Raw genomic sequence first — 21,502 nt, forward strand, 5'->3', positions numbered from 1 at the left:
ACACAGGATCCTGGGTTCTACAGCGCGAGCTTTCGCTCCACATGCTCCGAGTTTGTGTATGCGCTAGCCGGTACGCAACAGTGCCTACAGTTTGGATGTTTTCTTTTTTTTTTTTTTTTCTTACCGCAAATTATGCGAGGGCATTCTTTCTTTCCCATCCTGTAGTATTCGCGATTTCTTTAATTATTTGAAGCTCGCAATGAGCGTCGAGTGCCTCGTGATCCAGGGACCGAAGAAGAAAGTGATCATGGGGAACGGCGATCGCAAGTTGAGGGACGTTCACAATGCACTCCTACAATCGGACTTCAGAGGCCCTGTGACACCTACCCTGCTGGTACAGGTAAGCGCAACCATTTTCTACTAATATTTGGTGTTTGGGCGTTTTCATCGAGTCATCTAGTCCGAGGCTCTACGAAATGCCGTATGCGACAAGTATCGTAAGCAAGCAAGATTTTCTCGACGTTAAAGGGGCGGTGCAATGATGTTTACACTGAACGAATGTGCAGCTTGTATTTTTTATATTGTTTACTTCGGCATAAGTAAGAGAAAAAGTGCCACCATACCCCAAAATACCTCTATTTTGCTGCGTAATCGTAAAATAAAAAACGCTTTTCTTCTCAACCTGTAGCCACATGGTGGCCACAAATGGAACCTGTGGTGTGACGTCATTCGGAGTGGTTTTTGTAAGTGATAGACAGTGTTAGGCAATTGTAAGCTTGATTTAAAATTAAGTTTAAAAAATTTTGTTGTTTAGGCATGCAGAAACGCTTCAAAAGCCTAATATTGCCACTAAAAGGATATGAATTATTTGTGGCGCCATCTACCGCAAGTCAACAAAACCTGCCGTCGCCGTCATCGGATGGATGGATGGTTGGATGAATACGGCTGAGCCCTTTGGATCGGGCGGTAGCTTACGCCGCCACCTAGCCATTTTGTTTTACCATTCAAGCTAATACCCCTGTCAGACGGCAGCTAAAATGGCATTTACGCCAAATGACATTCAGTGTAAATGTCATTTAGGCACTGCCACACGGCAACTCAAATGGCATTTAACCTAAATGCCATTTCGGGTAAACAGAGTTCCCCAAACTCATTTACGGCTCGCAAAGCGTACTCTCGTCGGCAGCGCTCGACACATATTACGGGATTGTTTTAAAAAAAAGAAGGCATATATTGCGGAAACAATTTTTACATCGTTTTAATTGCGAAAATAATTTCTTTAACGCGTATTTCGCACGCACTTTACATTCCTAATTATTTAACCTACTCGCGATTCCAGTTATCCAGAAGGCCTAATGGCTCTGAACCACTGAACTTCTCGTGTGCTCGCCTCGGTCGGCTCTCGGTTCGTTGGTTCCACTTGCGATGCGCTCCTCATTTACGCGTTTTTACGATATCGGAAGGAGCGCCTGCCGACAAAAAAAGGCGACCTGTTCCGCGAGACGTCGGTACTCAAACTATGTGAGACGAGCACCTCGAATGGTCTTCGGTAGCAGAAGCGGAACGGCGGGTTCTGCACCGGCCTACGGGCGATTTGAGAAGCCCTCCGTTTCCTCAAGATATACGTCGCGCTACCGAAACCTCAAGGAACATTTTTGGGTAAGATATAACTTTAACGGTGGGCATAGCCAACAGGAGCACGCAAAACAATTATCAGAGCGAACGGCCGCCTAGTATTCGTTTTGTGTGTGTGGGTCGTCGCAGCACTGCGTACCTCGAACGAGTACTGCGTACCTCGAACGAGTTCATTGCACGGCCGGCTTGGTCGTGGTTTATACTAGCTGACTTCGCCTAGCAGCGCTTTAAATTTCGCGTTTGTTGCTCTGGCAACAGCTTGCGAAGTTGGCTGCATCTTTACTTGGCTGCCGCGAAGTAGAGATTCTGGGAAGAATGCAATACGACAAAAAGAGTTTACTTTTCTTTAAGTGGTACAAATCTTGTAAATGCCCTGTTCTAATAAACGTAGTGTAGGTATTCGTCACCCTGACTTTTGACCGGCTTTTACATTCCCATTGACATCCTCCAAAATGAAATAAAAAGAAATGCTGCGTGAAGTCAGTCTCTCAATGTTTCTATTTCTAGCTTTCTTTGATGTTGGATAATCCCATACTGTTTCAAAGCGAAATATGTTACGTGTGTTTACATGATACGTGCACAATTTTATTCCAAAACATCCTAAAAATTGTTTAATAATGCATTGCATATATACATTGAATACAGTTGCTGCACAGTTTCTACTTGAGATATTTACGTGTTCCAGAAAACATCTGCTGCTGGGGGCCACTATAGAAGTAGGCAAAGTAGTGAGCTGGCTACATTACAAAGGAATCTACAAGTTCCCGGGATCACTGTCTCTAAATAAGTGGCAATTTCTTGCAGTCATGGCCACTTTTGTGACATTCTCCTCACTTGTTTTCAGACATGCAGTGTAAAAGTATCGCAGAAAGCAACCTGGGTGAGGTACCTTCTAGAAAAGCAGCAATAAAATAATTGTGTGAGGCTGACGATGACAGTCCAATATCCAGCATCAAGGCTGTCACTGGTATTGACGCCAAGATACCTGAGACTAGTGGCGATGTCAGTGATGATGCCACGAGTACCAGAACAGGCCGACGAAGCAGTGGTATAAGGGCCGGCACAAACAGTAATGTGCAGCTGAGCTGACAAGTGTGAAAAGGAAAAGGCCACATAGTCATAGAAGCTGTTTCGGCTCGTTGAAGCAGCCCGACATGCCCCACTAGAGCACTCGGAAGATGCGAGTCGCAGTAGCAGTGCCACGAAATGTTGGAGAAGCAACTGCTCGCATTGCGCAGAAGGTCGAGTGGGTAACTACGTTCAGTAAAGAAGGCGGTCATCGTCTTAAAGACGAAAATTGATTTCGTCGCTGCAAATCTTATGGAGGCGAAGGAATTGTGAGAAGGGAATAGAGTTGATTTGGGATCTAGGATGGATCAAGGAGTAAAGAAGGTAGCTATGGCTGTCAGTGGGTTTATTCGCAACTCCAGCAAAACGGACGCCACCAAGCGGGAAAACCGGGAACCAGCCGGTCCAGGTCGCTCCGCGCCCCTCCGCGTCTCTGGTGGCTTTCGCGGAGACGTGTAGTCGGCGCGGTGGCGAACAATTAATGTAATTTGACGAAGGTCCGAATATTTCTTAACTTTGCCTGAGTGATCATTAGTGTGGTGAGGCCTCAGTAAATTGTTTCCTTCCATCACGTGTTTGAAAGCCCGTTTACTCCACAACACACGGTCGCGTGCTTTCGATTTCTTGGATGGGGAGGAATCACGGAAAAACGTTTTGATTTCTTGTCTATCTCGAATCACATTCAAAGTGACGACTACTTGGTAGCTAATAAGTGGATTCTTTATAAGGATGTAGAACAGTGAACTGAGGGTGACAAACGAGGCATTGCACTGGAGGAAACATCAATGTTGCAGTCAAGTGAATGGGAAGGTTCGATAGCTGCTTTTCTTGAGTTTGGTTGTGTTCGGTTAGCTTCAAGATTGAGCCACTCACGCCGGTCGGGGCGTTGGCTATTCATCTTGGCTGCTTTTTGCCGAAAAAGCCTCTGGACCATACTGAAGGTGTTTGGCTAATTTCGCAGTTACTTGATTCAGGAAAGCCTGCTCGCTGCAAATGATGAATGAGGGAAATTATCTGTTTTCAAAAGGTGAGGGACGAGTCTCGCGACGTAAGATGCTGTCACGGCATTTTGACCTATCGCGCCTCCAATATTTATATTACGAGGATGTCGAAGCCAGCAGCATTATACGTCTACATTGGTCAGGTTGACCGGCCAAAAAAAATTCTAATTTTTTTCCGTTCAGGATTCGAAGCAAAGTTCAATGCAGAGAGGTTCTGCGTGAATGTTCGATGAAGACTCTCTTCAGTTTGTCTCTGTGCTGCCAGCTATAGAACCATTTGGCTAAGTTTAAGTAGTATCTCTCTGCCTCTCAAATATACTTTTATTCAGCAGCTCACCTAATAGCTAGTCAACTAAGCTCATATTTCAACCCGAAGATATACTAATATCACCTTAGGGGGACATACTACGTAATGTAATACATAACCCGCTCGTCAAAATGACTTCTCGCTAAAATCTGGATTGAAATACGAGTATCAGCTGCTTAGTGGGGCGCCAGCGGGTTAACATGGTCCTTGACTCAAGAAGCGCTTGCTTAATTTTCGTAATTTTCCTGCAGCCTGTGTTGTTGACCGAGCAGACGACTGGAGCTGTTTCTTAAACGCGGATACGCACAAAGGTTCGATTTCGCGGACAGATAAGTCGCATGGTAGAGGCATGCGAGTTAGTTGAAAAGTTACTTTCTGTGGAACGATTCTGTAGTCATTGCCGCTTTCCTTAGATGATCAAAACTGATTAGTATATTACCGCCTCTCCGGAGCCCATAGTTTCGGTTTTGAACGAAATCTCCGAAACGAAAGTTTGACATGAAAAGAACAAAAAACACCGGCAAAACAAAACTATGCTTTGCAAGTTTATCTGGGCCGGCTACACTTAACCGTCTCAGTTCAGACACCTATAAAATTGGGCATTAAACAAAATAAAATCTGTTAAATTGAACGCGCCACCTGTTCAGGCGGCCCGGCCGAGCCGACGCGACCTGGACTCAGCCGCCATGTTTGTTTGGTGGTGGCGTCCCCTATAGGTCGCTGGAGTCGCGAATAGTGCACAAAGGTGTGGAACCTGTGACCGTTACTAGTGACTTTTAAGTCTAGGAAGTTGACAGCGCATGTCGATATCAGTGAGGTAAACTTGAGGGAGGGGTAGGCGTTACAGAGTGCAGACCACCACGTTTCCACCCTTATGGCTTGCTTGGTTACGAGGTTAGCGCGGTTTCGAAGGGAGTTTAGAGCAGTAACTTCTTGTGGGGTTGCATTGCGGTATTTAGAGATTAGTTTGCTAGAGGAGTTGGCAAGAATGCTACGACATGCTTTGATTGAACTGTCAGTTTCAGGGTGTTTGGCGGGAAGCAGGGTCCGGATAGTAAGTAGTCTTTGGGTTAATGGTGTCGAACATGGTGCGATTAAAGTTAGACGGATGCTGGGTGAAGTGGGCATCTAAAAGTAGGCATCAGAAGAATTGTTTGCTGCCCACATGTAAAAACAAAAAAGGGTAAGGTCGGCTTTGAAGTGCAGGAACGAAGGACGGGCCCTTCGATAAGATAACGTGTTCAGGGGCAGTGAGGGGTAAATCGTCTCGTATGGCGACATCATCAATGCGTTGGACGGAAGCCTCATCATTTCGGGGCAAGAGAGTGTATAGTTTCCTTGATTTACAGGTGAGACCATCGGCATAGAGATATGAGTTGACTTCCAGAATTTTGTCAACAAGTTTGCATGAGTGTGAATCGAAAGATGAGTCAAGGGACTTGAGGAGTCTTAGCGACGGTGAGCGTTTGGTGTAACTGGGCACAGTGGTCATTATGATATCTTAGATGTGCCTTCACTAGCTGGAGAGCAGCATTATCTAATATTTGTGACACTTTTGAAGGGCCGGAGGAATTCTCATTGGCAGGTTGTAAGGAGGGCCGGTGTGTTTGCACGCAGGACATGTCGGAGTGCCGCACGGCGTGGTACCAGGGAGCAAAGTCTGAGGCTTTGTGGTCTGGTTGCTGCATACTGGAAGGGATCGTAAGTTGGGCTGTCGATAGGAAGTTAGGGCGGGTGTTTTAGAAATAACTGTAGAGTCTTTGAGGTGGGAAGTGGTTTCCATGATTAGTTTGCCGAGCCTGGGTACAAAGGGATGGAACGTAAAGATGAGGGGGTTTCGGAGTGGTTGCTGCATACTGAAGGGATCGTAAGATGGGCTGTCGATAGGAAGTTAGGGTGGGTGCTTTAGAAATAACTGTAGAGTCTATGAGGTGGGAAGTGGTCTCCATGATTAGTTTGCCGAGCCTGGGTATGGGGGGATGGAACGTGAAGATGAGGGGGTTTCGGAGTGGTTGCTGCATACTGGAAGGGATCGTAAGTTGTGCTTCGATAGGACGTTAGGGCGGGTGCTTTAGAGATAACTGTAGAGTCTACCACGTGGAAAGTGGTCTCGATGATTAGTCTGCTGAGCCTGGGTATGGAGGGATGGAACGTGATGATGAGGGTGTTGCATGGTGGTTTAGATCTTGGTTGGGGAAATAGAGCGTTGTGTCGCGAAATGTTGCACTGCACAGAACGCTGAGTGGGTAGCTACTTTCAATAAAGAAGGCGGTCATCATTTTAAAGGGGCACTCAGGTGGATTCTGAGATCGTCTATTTTATGTCATAACTCAATCTATGGACTCTAAGCATCCTAAGAAACCCGAAATTACATACAAGGGCGGTCAATCTCGCTATTTAAAATTCTATTAAAAATTGCGGCATGCCCTCCTTTCTGCCCTGTGGCACAGAACGCCAGAGGGTGCCATCGGACGGGAAGGCAACAGGGGAGGGCACATGACAGCCAATCACGAATAATGGCTTCCCGGCACACTAAATTTTCAAACATGTGCGCCTTTGAAAAATCAGTCCGCCGAGAAGCCGTCACTTGTGACTGGCTGTCGCGTGCCCTCCCATGCTGCCTTCCTGTCCGGTGGCACCCCCTGGTGTTCTGCGCTACGGCACAGAAAAGGTGGCGTGCCACAATCTTTAATTGGATTTTTACTATGAAAATCGGCTGCCCTTGAATGCTATCTTGGGTTTTTTAGAATGCTTAAAGCCCATAGATTGAGTTATGCCAATAAATAGACGATCTCAGAATCCACTTGAGTGCCCCTTTAGTCTGTTGACGGAAATCAATGTCGTTGCTGCAAATCCTACAAAGGCAAAGGATCTGCAGCCTCAAACGCCTTTTTGAGCTCCAGCACTGGTTTGCCCAGCGGACGACGCTGCACCCTTTTGTCCAGGACACCACACACCAGACGGTCCCATAGCATGGCTGACAAGGTCTCACCAAAGTTGCAGTGTTCGGAGAAGCGGCGTGGGGCGGGGACGAAATTCGAGATGCTTTCTCCACGCTGTTGGCTGCACTTATGAAACGCAAAGCACTGAACAATCACTGACAGGCACGGTGTGAAGTGGGCGGTGAGCTCCAACACAATGTCCGCATAGGGAGTCCACTGGCACACACAACGAGCATACGACGGAGTAGATTGTTGGTCCACAAACGCTACACGGGACTGCGCATATTGGGGACTCCTCGACGATGTTGAGTATAATGAAGAAAACGTTTAGTCGCTCCTGGTACAGGGGCCATGTTTCAATCTTTTTGGGTCGAACTCTTCGAGATGTCTCAGCCGCCCTTTGATGACAACGTTAGGCTCATCTTTTTTCGCCATATGCTCTCGTCGTTGCCAAGTTGCCACGAAGCTGTCGTTGCTCAAAAAAGTGTGGTTGCGTGCCTCGGAGTTTGAATTTCTTCATTCTCGTTGTTGCCCAAAGCTTTATTCAGGCGGCCGACTTGGCCGTGCAGAAAAGAGGAGTTAGACAAGAGACACGTGGTTTACGACGAGTCCCCAGAATGACAAACGGTTCGGTAAAACCAGCTTGACTCGCCTTGGCTTGACTTCTGCCGACTCGCCGATGATGCCAGATGCACACACAACACTCACAACGCAAGATTTCGTTTCATTTTAAGTGCAAGATCCAGGCTTTCAATGTCGCTACCAAGCATGCACGGTCATGTAGTGTTAGCATCGTTCAGGGCAACATGCTCATGCTCATAGCTTCAGCTTCACTTGCACATGAAGTAAATGAAACCATAGCCCCTGTATCCACTCTAAGTCTCCAAGTCAGTAGTAGGCTGAAATTTATCCATCACTACAAGAAGTTGGGAGTGATGCTGAGAAGTCTGGGAGGGTCGTCGCATGTACGGAATTGACTGATCGACGTGCCGTTCCCTGCAAGATGATGTCCTGGGTTGGGCAAGGTTTGAGCATGTTGGATGCTATCAGGAACACGTGGTTACACAGGATCCGTGGGGACACGGCGGTCCCATTGACTGTGGCCATATGTGCCTGGGGCGTCACTGCTTCCCGAGTGCTAGCCAGTGCCAACCTCCGGAAGATGGTCACGAAACTGCCTCAGCATCCCAACATTGAGATACTGGAACTGGTAGCAGTGGTCTAGGAGAGCCAGAGGAATCACTGTAGTTGGATAGAAACATTGCAACAGATGCATCAGTCCTCTAGGCATAAAATATCTTACACCTTAGACATATTATTCTCAAAATTGTAGATTCAATGGGGAAGCAGAGCAGTCAAAATTTCACCACACAGCTAGCTTGGAACATTTCTTGGAAACTTCACAGAATGGCAAACATTCTATAGCTTCAAAACATAGTATTTACAGTGCTAGAAGCTGGCACTCTTGTCTCGTATTTAGAAACAGTTATTCAGTCATTTTCACCTCATCAAAGATGCACAATTGGGAAGATGATCAATCCAGTTGTTTTATTCACATTAAAACAAGTTAACGAATAACTTTAGAATGCTGACAGGAGCTATATCAGTTAGTTTTGAGTGACATTCAGTAAAAGGAAGACAAGTGAATTTTTTTTTATCTTTTTAATTTTGAGAGTTTGAAACAAGATTGCCTGCATTTTCTAAGAGCTAAAAAAACATGTAGGGATATTATTTCTACTAGTTCAAACATTTTTTCTTTTTTTTCTTGGTTTTCGCAAAAAAGGGTACTTACTATATTTATTGTGCTTTGGTAGCCGCTGGTGCTGAAACTTGATGTCCCAGGTGGCATTCCTACAGCGATTCCCTATGACCTGAGGGAGTCCTGGGGCAGTTCGGTTATCCCGTGTGTGTTTAACCGTTCAGTGGTCGCGGCGGGCGCTCAAGATCTTCGGCCAGTCGCGTCGGAGGGGTGCGATCACTTGGCAGTGGTTTGCCTCACGACGAGCAAGTTGGCGATGGTTCTGTCCTCCGCAGGAGAGTATAGCTTTGCAGCGCCGACTCACTTTGTCACTGGGGTGGTTAGGTGCACGCAAGTCACCTGGCGAACCAAGCACTCTATGTAACACCGACACACATTCACAAGGTGCCTGATCACGTCGCCGACATCAGCCAAACGCCTGCTTGAAGACGCAGTACGTTAGTAGGTACGGTAGCCTGTCTTCAAACCGAAGCTCGCGGAATGCGTCTACGACGATGATGGACGGCCTTCTCAACAGCCGGAGACGCTCGAACCAAGATCAATCCATACCGCCGTGATAGTGACGGCGGAAGCGCAATACGGCATCCAAGATCCCTCGCAGACGTAGAAGTGAACACGGCAGCCGAAGATCGAGCGTGAGGGACAGCCAGAGCAAGCAAGCACTACCGAAATTAACGAAAGAACTGTGCGAGCAAGCTGTCAGCTGTAGTGGCGAGCGCGGGAAGCTCGGCTTACGGATCGGCTTATGACGACGTTAGGTGGCTAATGGATTTCGCCCCACGCTTCGCTTTATTTTTTCGTCAGAAACTAGTGAGCGCAACTTTCTATCCCAGTTTTTTGTTATATTTTCTTGTCCCAGCAGACAACACACACAAAAACAAGTGTTTTGCCGTGTTAAAATTGTTTATTGACGCAAACGTGTTCTATGTGCACGAGACGAATTTGCGATCGCAATTGTAATAGACATCACTTAAATGTCATTTTAGTTGTCGTCTGGCAGGTCCCATCATGAATGTCATTTGAAAACCTGAATGTCATTTGGCGTAAATGCCATTTTAGCTGCCGTCTGACAGGGGTATTAGAATATTTAAATGTGAAATCTATATTCACTCCGCAGTGCAAAGAAAGTGAGGCTCGTCGACGCCCGAGGCGCCTACGGCGGCTACACGAGCAACCCGGACGTTTTGTCTTTCCCTCGCTCGACGGAGTGCGTTGGTCGTGGTCCGTAGTATCGTGGTATCGTTAGTGTTCCTGGTGTCTCGACCTCGACTTCGACTGCCTGCCGCCTCGCGCGCATCTTGCTCTCGACGGTCGCTCAGGCCGTCTGCCCATGCCGCCATGTTGGTCAGGAATCGGCGGGAGAGCGGCGAGCCTGGCGAGCCGGCGAGCGCTGGGGAAACGGAAGCCAGAGGCACCCAACCGGAAACCAACGCCACTCCGAATGACGTCACAGGCGAAGCTGGTGCCGCTTCAATGTTGAGTTGAGGGGTGCCAGAGATACCAATTTCTTTTATTTTTTTAAATGAAAACTAGGGCAAGCAGGAAAGAATAGTTTTCGGTCCTTCCTTTTATATGTGGCCGGGATCGATTCCCGCAATTAATTAGCCGAAGTCCGCAAATTGTTGCACCGCCCCTTTAAAATGTAATTCCCGAGTCTGAACTGCATTTCTTTTATTTTTTTTCCCCATGAACGAACTTCGCTCTTGGTTAGAGTAGCTTTCTAGATTTCACCCTGAAGTAAAACTAGAATACTATTTTATATTATTATTGTTCTTACACTCCGTTTCACGTTAGGTGCGAGCGAAGTCACCAAGCTCTGTGCGCCCATGACTTGCAAGCGGGCTCGAGCAGTGCTGATATCGTTTCAGGCTTCCATACTCGGGCTGGAAGCTTCAGTTTCGCTTGCACGTAAGAAGAAAGGAACGTAATTTACAACATGATTTTAATCGACATCCAGTGCGTGAACTTTGAACTATCGCATCAGCCGCTAAAAACGTGTTTTGTTTGTGTTGTTTTTTTTTTCTTTTCTTTTTGCGCTGCGTGTTGCTAATGTTGTTGAAGTTTGAAGCTCGTACGTTCCAAGCTTGTGTGACGGTTTCCGAGAAGGGTGACAAGCGGCGCCAAGGCCAGGTAAAGGCCGTTTTGCCCAAGTCGGTGCCGATTACTGCAAGAGAAATAGGCCCTTTTCAAAAATCCGAAAAGTGCGTGCGCCGCGCCACAAATAGTGGGAGTCCTCGGTACGCCCCTCCCAACGTCTGTAATCTCGCTACCACGTGGCATACGCGAGCAGGTACAGGTTACCACGGCAACAACTTTTGTGCAGCCGAGTCGGACGAGCGACAAGCCTACGGCTGCCCCTTTCTCATCCCTCTCCTTTGTACCGGCTCCGTCGTCTGCTGCACCGACGCTTTGTCAAACGTGGTCGAAACCTGCCACGAGCCGCGTTTACATGAGTGCGACTTAGTCGCATCGAATCCAGTTGCCGCATTCAATGCGGTCATGTAAATGACATAATGCGCAAAGAAAGCGCATCGCATTCAAGCCACCAGACAGAGGTGGATCGAGATGGCCAGTGCGCATTCTTTCAGCCCATGTAAACGGAGGTCGCATCGCATTTTGGAACGGGGAGGATTATGGGAAGGCGCTCGCTGCGGGAGCGAGTGAACAGCTGAGAGCATGGCGGCGGCCAACCTCGTCGGCGGCGCGGAGAGCGGTCCCGTATGGTCGCCGGCAATTTTTTTCCCGAGAACAAACGCGAGCTTTTATTGCCATCATAAGTAAGCGGAATATAGCGGAGCTGCTCGGTGAGGGTCCAAGCCTTGCGAAGTACGACTTGCGCGTCCGAAAGGGTCGCAAAGGCTTCGGCACAAGCACGAACGGCACCGAGAGCTCCGAGCAGTGTAGAGCACTGCATGGTAGCGCAGGACGAGCAGCTCCTACCTCGGTGCCGTTCCTGGCTGCGCAGGAGCCTTTCGGACTCGGGGTCCGGTTGGTCCGGTCGCGATCGGCGAGGTCCGGCGCGGCGAAGCGCGGAGGCTTCCTCAAAGCGTGCGCACACAGGTCGCCTCTGGTCCAGACCCGGCGCCCCGGCCTGGAGCCCTAAACGCTTGGGTTTTTATGTTTCTTCCGTCTCGTAACTTCTTCCACAGCGCCGAAGACAGCGGGCACGATCTTTGCGTTCACTGAATGCGTCGAAAGGGCTCCACGTGCGATGCTTTGGAAAACGTGGTGTGGCTGGTTCCGGAAGTGCATAACTTCGAGCTTTGACACGGCGTGGCGCCACCTTCGTGTAGGGCTTGTTGCGCATTCATGTAAACGTTGCCGCGACGGCTTCGTTCGAAGAACGAGTGGAGTCGATGCGCTAAAGTCGCTTTCATGTAAACGAGGCTACGGTTGCGATGCAGAATAAGTGGATTCGGTGACACTTCAATACGTAAAGGTCAGTTACGACGGATAACGTATTCAAATTGGTTCACCTGTCGAGATGCCTTTACGCTGCCACAGATACGGTACGTCGCCAACGACGTAAGACTCGGCGGAGGCAGCGTTACTAACGTTGGGGGGATGGCTACGACGCTTGCTACGACGGCTGCTGGCGGTAGGGTAGCTGCGAAGGCGCGCGCGCTGTCGCGGAGGCGCAACGAGAAAGCGCGTGATCTGTACCGAGGGTTCCCAAAATTCCCTTCAGTCGTGCGCTGTACGTTTTGCAACAGGTCTATTGGCGACGTGAGCGATCGGAAGCGTGGCTGTGGTCGGCCTTCCACAATTGGCCGAATGCCGACTACGACGTGAGCAAAGGATGTCTCATCGACGGAAATAAGAGGAATGTAAGAACTTCAATTTTGACGGTGTTGGCAGTGTTACTTTGACAGCGCTATGATATCAGGATTCCACCATGCTGATTACAAGCACCATCGAACTCGTTGTTCACAATGTAATGACGTCACGAAAGGTAACCGAACGAAGGCGCCACCGAAACATCTCGCCGCTGATAGGGTAGACCAAGAAACTGCTGCCGCGTAGCCAGCCCCCCCCCCCCCCCCCCCCCCCTCCCCTTTTTTTCCTTCGCGCGGCGGCGGCTTCAATACCACAGGCACCGTCTCTCTCTCCTTTATTCTTTCTCGAAACTTTTATTCCTCACCCCTCTCTCTCGACGTTTCCTTGCCCAAAGACTTTCTCTCGCTCTCTGATCGCGAGGCTGCATGAGAAAGAGCACTGCTCTTGCAGGCTCGTCACGGTCCTCCCCTTACAAAAATTATCAATGAGTTTGTGTTGAGTTTCTAATGGAATACATAAGAAACTCAGTAGAAACTCGTTGACAAATTTTGTAAGCGTCACCTCGTAAGAATGTCGACTTTTGTTTTAGCATCTCAAGTTTGTTCTGTCTTGAAAGGGTACGCGAAACTGAAACACCGGATTCAAAAGGAGGACGTCTGTCATCGGTCTTTGAGATGATTATGATCGTTTCGTGTGAGAATATAGATATCGCTGCAACTATACACTGCTGAGGCTATAACCTTTGTGCCTACACGAGTCAAGCATTTTCGTTGCCTCGCCAGCATATCGTCTACTCTGATAAAAGATTTTGATAGGTCGTGTTTTCAGGAAACGGTACTTCTATCAAGAGCTTGCGCTGCTACTTTAAAGGGATTGTCCGGTCTAAACCGGAAGTACCTAAGTTGTTGCGCTCGTTAGGTCTAGGGAGCCTTTATAAAGACAAATGATTATTTAAACTGGTCCTGCGCGTGTGTGCGAAACTGCACCCCGAATTTCGCCAGTGTCAATGGCTGACATCCTGTCGTTACGCGTGGCGTAGCGTCAGGCATGGGATCGTCGGCTATGCAGGCACTTCGTGTACGCGGGGGTTTGAGTATGTTCTTCGATGAGTGTTTTGTATTTTGTTTCTTCTTATACTCTACTTTAGGTCGTTCCCAGTTTAATTCCGTTTCTTGTCATAGCAACAAAAAAAAAAAAGAAGCATATGGAAGACGGGATGTCCAGAGGATTTAGTGGGAGGCGATCGCCGATCTGGAAGCCGTCTTCCAGCGAGAGACCGCACCTTTGTACCACGGCGGCAGGGATTCTAAAAGATGGTGACGTCTTTCTGGTGACAGTCGGCGTTCAATGTTGCGATATCCTTGCCACTTGTTTTGGTTCATAGCGTAGAAACGTCAATGCTTCCAAACTTAGGTTTTTTCTTTCTGTTGTTGACAGAACGAGAATTTATTTGTTTTGAAGCGAAGGACGTGACCAGCTGGAGTAACTAGATGCTGAGGCAAAATCCTTCGAGCGGCGGCAGATCTTCTGGACAGATGTCTCTTTCCAGCAAGACGGATGCTAAGGGTACGGCGAAGGTGATCTTAGCAGCTTCTGTGCCAAGACTACCCCATGGACACGTAGCGGTTCCGTGGAGCGATATTTTAGGGAGTTTTCGTAGACCGCGTTTCCCCCTCCGCTAAGCCCTCCGCAACGATGAGGCCGCCACTGCGCCTGCGCGCCGATGGCCTTGGCAGTAGAGTTCCGGGCATTGTAGTGGGTTGCGGAGAGCCGTTGCGGGACGGCAAAAACGATCTACGAAAATTCCCTAATCTCGAGCCTTTTGTGCCCGGTCGTGGGAACGTTAAGTGTTTTCCGAAGGAGTTTAAACTGACGCCGCTTATAGATAGCTTTGTTGCTGTTGTTTGCTACTTTTACGTAGTGTAATTTGAGAGATTTTGCAGTACAAGCTTTTGCACCACGCTCCGAAACTCGTCGAGATCGAAACGGACAGGGGGAGGAAGGGGGGGGGGGGGGGGGGATCGAACCCAGGAGATTCTGCAGCGCAAGATTTCGCCCCACGCTTCGAGCAGAGACCCGTAAGGTCAATGACGTATTGCGGATGCATCATTTCTACTTTGAGGTTTAGCGCTGCCCGAGCTTGATTTTGCAGACAGTGTTTGCTTGTTTACAGTGTTGCGTAAAGTACATAAAAAGTATTTGAAGTAAAGTACAAAGTAAATCGGAGGTTATGTACTTCAAGTATCGTAAGTACACCGGCTGCGATGTGCGTGAAGTAAAAAGTACTATAAATAAACATACTTTTAAAGTAAAGTACAAATACTTTTTAACACAATCTTTTATGACGCGCTTTCATACCGCATTTTTCTTACTATATTTTATCTGGTTTGCACTGCTCCAAAAATAATCAGAGGAGCATCAGATTTCTTCTTCGGAAATTGCGGCAAATATTGGGTAAAGTCAAGCCACCACGATCTGGTTGTTTTACTCTCGCTGACAAACTATTTATCACGAGGCACTTATAAGGCACTTATTTTTATCGGTGTTATAGCTGCCGTTACCTCACTCAGAGCCGTTACCAGATGACGTCTCGAAATACGATAGCGCGTTTTCACATGACGATACGCCATATCTTGTTTCCAAATTTGGGGAATGCACCTTACATTCTTGAGAAATTACCAGAAAAATACTGTAGTAGAGTACAAGTTCGTGTTTAGAGAATGTATTTAAAGTAAAGTACAAGTTTTCTAATCCTATTTGAAAGAGTACTTTAACTACAGGGTTCTTAAAATGCCTCCCAATTTTTTTTTTTTTTTTTAATTTTGTTGGGGGATTTATTAAGCTTCTCAAATGATATTCGAATCGTGAAAGGCCTGCATATTCTGAGTTTTGGGAGGAAAGGCAACGCAAAGAGGTCATCTTTGCGTTGCCCTTTAGTACGCTATCCTTCAAGTACAGCACAAACTACAAGAGCACCAGATGGGCTTCAGAGCGGGTGCTGCACTTTGTTGACTCCTTTGGGGCAGGCTGCAGTGTGTACATCTCGTGTGGTGGGTGAGAGTTTCTACATTGGGGAGCAGCGGGGACAAACCCTTTCTTTAAATACGGCAAGTCTCCTTGAACTTCGGGACACAAAAAGAAAGCCAGTCTTCGGCGCTAATAGCGACGTGTCTGTTCGATCCCCGCGCCTCGTAGCAGGGTTGTTGCAGTGGGGGCCCGTAAAAATGTTAGATTTTTTCGAACCCTCAAAAACCACTCTCCCCCCCCCCCCCCCTCCTGCCTACGTTACATGCTTCCCTCTCTTTGCAAATATCAGCTGATCTTCCAACATCTTAACTATTTCTGTGCAGGAATGTTTGTTGACCAACAAACCTATCACTCAAATTCGAAACTAACGCTGCGTGTTCCTTTGGTTACCCGGTGCCTTTTCACGAGTGGTAATGTTTAATGAAAATAACAGCGTGATGACCTCATAAAAGATTGAAGACAAGGTGGCGGCTCCGTTAGCAGACGCAAAGGTTACCACCACTCTATGAGGGCCACCCAGCAACATTCAGGCATTCTACTCTGGAACCACCGCTGCCTCTTCAGCCTTGTTGTCTTGTTGTCAAGAACCGGAAGAAGTAGACACCTAAGGTTATTCCTCTAGCTAGAAAACATCACAAGTCATTAATCTCATACGTCATGTCTCTCTTTAACAGACGGCCAAGGCAGTGCAGAATGAGGAAGGAAAGAAGATTCACACTGCAGACATCTAAATCTCAACTACTTCCAAGAAGAAAAAAAAAGCTGGGATGACTGACACCCGAAGACTCAAATGCAGCTGTACTCTGTGCACCTTCATTAATTTGAGACCTCATTAGTCTCATCTTCATACGCCTCAGCCCCTAACCAAGTTTTAATACTCATCGTGTTTTCGGAATAAGGCGTGTCAAATTTACGTGAACAGGATTTCAATCACAGCATAATAGCAGAGGTTTAAATGGACGGTAAATCTCGTTTACCGACACGCTGGGCAGTCTCTTAACATAACCTGCCGACCAACCGCCCTCATCCCCCCCCCCATCCTTTTCAAAGCCTAGTGGAGGCTTTCATCTATTAATTTTTTTATTTATTTAAACTGTATAATCCCATTAAGTATGCCTTAATGCGGACAAACTGAATAGTGTCTTATTTTTGTTTTATTATGTCAAAATATCTGGAGGTGGTCTTATTTCTAAAATGTGAAACAATGTGTGCCATGTGCGCGTTCTGTTTACCTATTGTTTGCTGAAGTAATGGCAGATCTGTACATTTCTTACTGCCATGCTTGCAAACCACAGGTGCTTAAAACACTGGCCACTACATATGATCGGTAGAGAAGCGGCCTTCCATCGGCAGTCACAAGATGGTTCACAAGCCTCTAGTCGTAAGCAGTTGCAAGTGTGTCAACTGCCAAAATTGGTTCCTTTATCTCAGTAGTCTCATATTGGGCCTACCAAACTATCCGCAGACGGGTTAGAAGCGCATATATATGAGTTATTCGAAAACGTCTACAGACGTCCTAAAAGGAGCTTTCGGAATCTCTGCTTTCGCGCATCTTCAGCGCCTATCGAAGCTATGCACGCGCACAATTGCTATTTTTGAAAAGGCCCGAAAAATAGACGCTTTACACACGCGCCAAATTACAGCCGCCATTGCTGACCATCTCTTGTCTTACCGAGACGCCTAGCAACTGAAACGGTAGTTGACGATCCTCTACAAAGGCCGATGCTCCAGAAAAGGACACAGTTGAATCTAATATGGCAATAACCTGGCCTGCTATGGTTATGATGAAGTGAAATAAACGAAATAAGAAGGAACAAAAACTGAAGGTCAGTTATGGCGGCGTGCATGCACAGCTGCTGCAAAGCGTCTATATGTCACGACTGGTACCAGTGCGGGAAAGTGGCAAGCTTGCACGCGCTGCCACACGAGCGACACGCGCTTGGCGGCCGAAAGTTCCTATACTTCGTTTCAGCTTCGGTCCAGACGCAGCCAATGCTACAAGCGCGAGCATGTGGACCAGAACAGTGCTTGCATTGCACGAGCCCGCGGGCTTGGCAGGGATGCTGAAAGCCCGGAGCTCGCGCTTGTAGCGCTGGCTGCGTCTGGACCGAAGCTGAAACGAAATATAGTATGACTTAAGGACTAGTCGGAGGCTTTGCGCGTTTTCTCGCGTTCGGTTAGCCGCCTCTGTGGCTCCGAGGCGAGACCGCTGGCCTCCGGATCCCCATCTGACGGGTTCGAATCCCGGCCGAGGTGCCCGCAATCTGACGGAGGCTTATTGCGGAGGAGGCGCCGTGTAACCAAGCTTTCCGTTGCACGTCAAAAGATCCCCAGGTGGTCCAAATTACTCCTCAGTCCTCCGCTGGTGCGTGCCAGATACCCGTCATTGGTTTGGCACGTGAAACCCCCAAATTAGACTTTTATCGTGTTTGTTTACATTTTCGGGGAAAACGAACGCAATATTCAGATTTATCGAATAAAACTACGCAGGATTTAGCCTCTATCTCATATTTTTCTACAAGTGTTTCAGCTTCCCTTTAATGGTGACGAAGCGAAGGGGAATGCCACCCTAAGCTGGTCCTGAGTCGGAAGAAATAATAAAAAAAGATATTTGTCTTGCAATAGGGACTGTAAACTTCTTACTGGTAATGAATGGTAACCAATTTATACTTGTGATCAATTAACTAAATTATAACGTTTTGTAATCAGCTTCTGTATAATCAAAAGGGCTCTTTGGCCATGAGGGTATCAGGGAAACTTGTCAAAGTGAACCAAGTATCTCAGCTAAAACCCATTCTTTCTAAGTGAGCCCAGGTTATGTCAGTTTTTGGCGGAACGCGAGGCTCACAGGATTGATCTACACTGCATATAATTTTGTAAATGATAGCATTAGTTGTGTGGATGCGGCACTGACGCAACCGGCTAACATTTTCCTTCTCCCTAGCTGTTAAACGTTGCATATATAATGAAACGACTCTCGTTGAAGTCAAAATTTGGCATTGGTGTTTGGCTAAAACTTACACATATGGAAATGGTATAGTGCAATAGGACTTAATTTTTTCCTGTCCAATAGACTGAAATTTCACGCAGGTACTCTCGTACTGACGAAGGGTGTTATTCATGCCCTGTTTAATTTCGTAAGTGGCCTTCAGTTATTTACTTGATTGAACTGTAGTGTAAATGTGCGTTTCCCCGTTTGTTGCCTTCTTTTTTCTCGTTTCTCCGTCGTAATTCGTAATCATTTACTGCGCAGTTTAATCAAGTAATGAATAGCCAACTGGACCTATTCCCAGCACTAGTAACCTTCAGTTTTAGATTTTTTAATCGAATGTGACCATATATGATGGCAGGTAAAGTAATTTGTGGTGGCGCCTGTTTATTCAAACTCATTCTTCTATACTTTGCAGACCGAGCTAACCGGAAATGCTCTTAACGCGAATGTGATCGACTCTTCGCTGCCTAGGAAGAACGGCCAGCCACCAGCCAGCTACACTTTGGCAGTGCCAGACCTGTGGGCTACATTTTCTCCCAGATGAATGCAACCAACTAGTCCGATCAAATAGGGAATTGCCATACCTCAGCCAACTACATGCGACATTTTTATTCCGTTCCCTACTTTCATTCGACGACACACCGTGTCCGTTTTGTTCACCTGTAATTCCCAAAACCTGTGGCGGTGATATACCATGCAGTTGTTGGTTTTGTGGCATGCCTGCCTTTTTTCAGCACTACGTAGCAACAGCGATGTAACTAAACCACGCTCCTTCATCGTACCCAGTTGCGTCTTTGTCGATTTGTGTGGGACTGTTTCGACGTAATCCTTTAGCGAGTGTTTAAAGGTGAAGTAAAACCTTTGAATCTCGTGCTTAATAGAGAACGATCGCGTTTATGTTTGATTCGCGTACATTTTTACGATTGACGTTTTCGGTGTATTCAGTATCAAGTTATGGTGTGCGTGTTTGATCGTAATATGATTATTTTACTTTTTAAATTACACCGCCATATCAATGTAAACCCCTGAATTTCTCTACTTCTTCAGCATGATGTGTTTATGTTTGCTTGTTCCTTAAGTTTCGTTCTGATCGAGCTTTTGTATTGGTATAGTATAGTATGCGAGTCTTTTCCCCTACTAGGGTGAATAATAGTACGCATGGACATTTACCCCCTTTTCCCGTATCTCAACACTTCCCCCCCCCCCCCCCCCTAAAAAAAGGAACTAAAAAAAATTTGATCTTCACTCCTAATATAACTTGCCCACGCAGCAATCGACTTCGAATGGCAGAGAACGGACTGCGAGGACAAGGGAACGGAGCTCTCGTTCCAGGGAGCCGAATTGCAGAGGCAACAATTGAAGATTGAGCAGGAGGGGAGGACAGACGGCGGTGCGACTTCTGCCTCCAATCTTATGGTGCCCACGGAACTACCAACACCAGGTATGAGAAGACGCTCACGGGACAACACTCATCCAGCCTCGCACTCTTTTAGCACACCCTCACAGATTCATGAACGGTCCCACACGGATAGAAAACCTTTTTGTAGGCTCGGTTTTCCAGAAGGTGGAAAACGTAAGTAGTCTGATGTGGTAGACAAAGTTTTCCCCACGTGGAGACTTCATTAAGTTTTAATTAGCGGCCTGCACCAAACCGAAAAGTTATACCACATACATATTATTTGATATCGGAGAAATGTACCATGCATGCTGAGTTGCTTATTTATATTACAAAATTGTATTTTTCCTTTAATATCGGTTGATCGAGTAGCTCTCACAAATGCTATAAATTTTTTTCGACGCATGAAATAGCCCAAAAGATGTTTGGCTGTTCCAAATGATTGAAGCTTTAAAAGTTTTGCCTGAGACTGGCAAATGTCAACCTCATTGTTGATATAGAACCGCGTTTTTCGCTGTTTCAAATCCCTCGTAAAATAATCGCTGTGTACCTTAGCGATTTTTCAAGTTTCTAAGCTACACAACGATTATTCTACGACCCCATTGAATGCTATTTTGTGTAACCCAATAATCTCTGAGTGTCTGAATGACCTGAATGAATGACCTGAGTGTCTGAATGACATGGGGCTGCCAGAGTCGAGTTTTAAACGATCGGCTGTAGACCTTTACAAGCATTACGATTAAACCTTTGTAACGTCGCAAATGAATGAATACCTACTTTAGGCGGTACCGGCATAATGTGGGTATTCAGGACCATGTTCATCTAGGTACTCAAAATTCCCATGTTCAGAACAACAAAAACAGCGCCGACATTTCTTGCTTTGTCCTGTCATCCCAACAGACCTGATCGAAGCATACTCTGGCGACAAAGTGGATACCTTCGACCGTGACAGCCGCAGGGGTGACACCTCTCCCCCCACCAACCCACAAAAGCAGCAAACGCACCGAAACCCGGACAAGCACCCGTGCCGCTTCTGTCCTCACTCAAGCTCTTCCGCAGCAAATGTCGCCATCCACGAGAGGACTCACACTGGCGAGAGACCCTTCAGTTGTGGTGCCTGCAAAAAAAACGTTCGCGCAGAAGGCTCACTTGATATCTCACGTTAAAATTCACACCGGAGAGAAGCCGTTCAAGTGCAACACGTGCAGCAGGGCGTTTAGTCATAAATGGAGCTTGGCGAATCACGAAAGAATTCATACAGGAGAGAAGCCGTACAGGTGCAACACGTGCAGCAGGGCGTTTACTCAGAGAAGCAGTTTGGCGGTTCATGAGACGACTCACACAGGAGAAAAGCCGTACAGGTGCGAGACCTGTAGTAGAGCGTTTACGACTAATAGCAATTTACACACTCATCGGAAGATACATCGCAAGTGATCGAAACAGCAACGTGCATCATAGTTGTGGAGGGGATTCAAGCGAAATACTCGAGCACCGACGTGTGTTCATTTCGTTTGGCGATAGACCTGCAGGAGTTCTACTTGCGAGCAGTGCAGGTTTCGAATGGTTCGAAAATATTTCAGCCTATTATGTATCATGTAAACACAGATTAGATATTGAATTTACCTTAGACGAAGCGACCAGAGTTCTTTTTGTACACA

At 47.1% G+C, this 21,502-nt stretch overlaps 1 pseudogene; it reads left to right on the top strand.

Moving 5' to 3' along the window:
• The first annotated feature begins 199 nt into the window (after positions 1–199).
• On the top strand, positions 200–21,468 carry LOC121835650 (annotated as a pseudogene).
• The last annotated feature ends 34 nt before the right edge of the window (positions 21,469–21,502 follow it).

Source organism: Ixodes scapularis, unplaced genomic scaffold (assembly GCF_016920785.2).
Source record: "Ixodes scapularis isolate PalLabHiFi unplaced genomic scaffold, ASM1692078v2 PGA_scaffold18__7_contigs__length_3171195, whole genome shotgun sequence".
In the NCBI taxonomy this organism is placed as follows: domain Eukaryota; kingdom Metazoa; phylum Arthropoda; class Arachnida; order Ixodida; family Ixodidae; genus Ixodes; species Ixodes scapularis.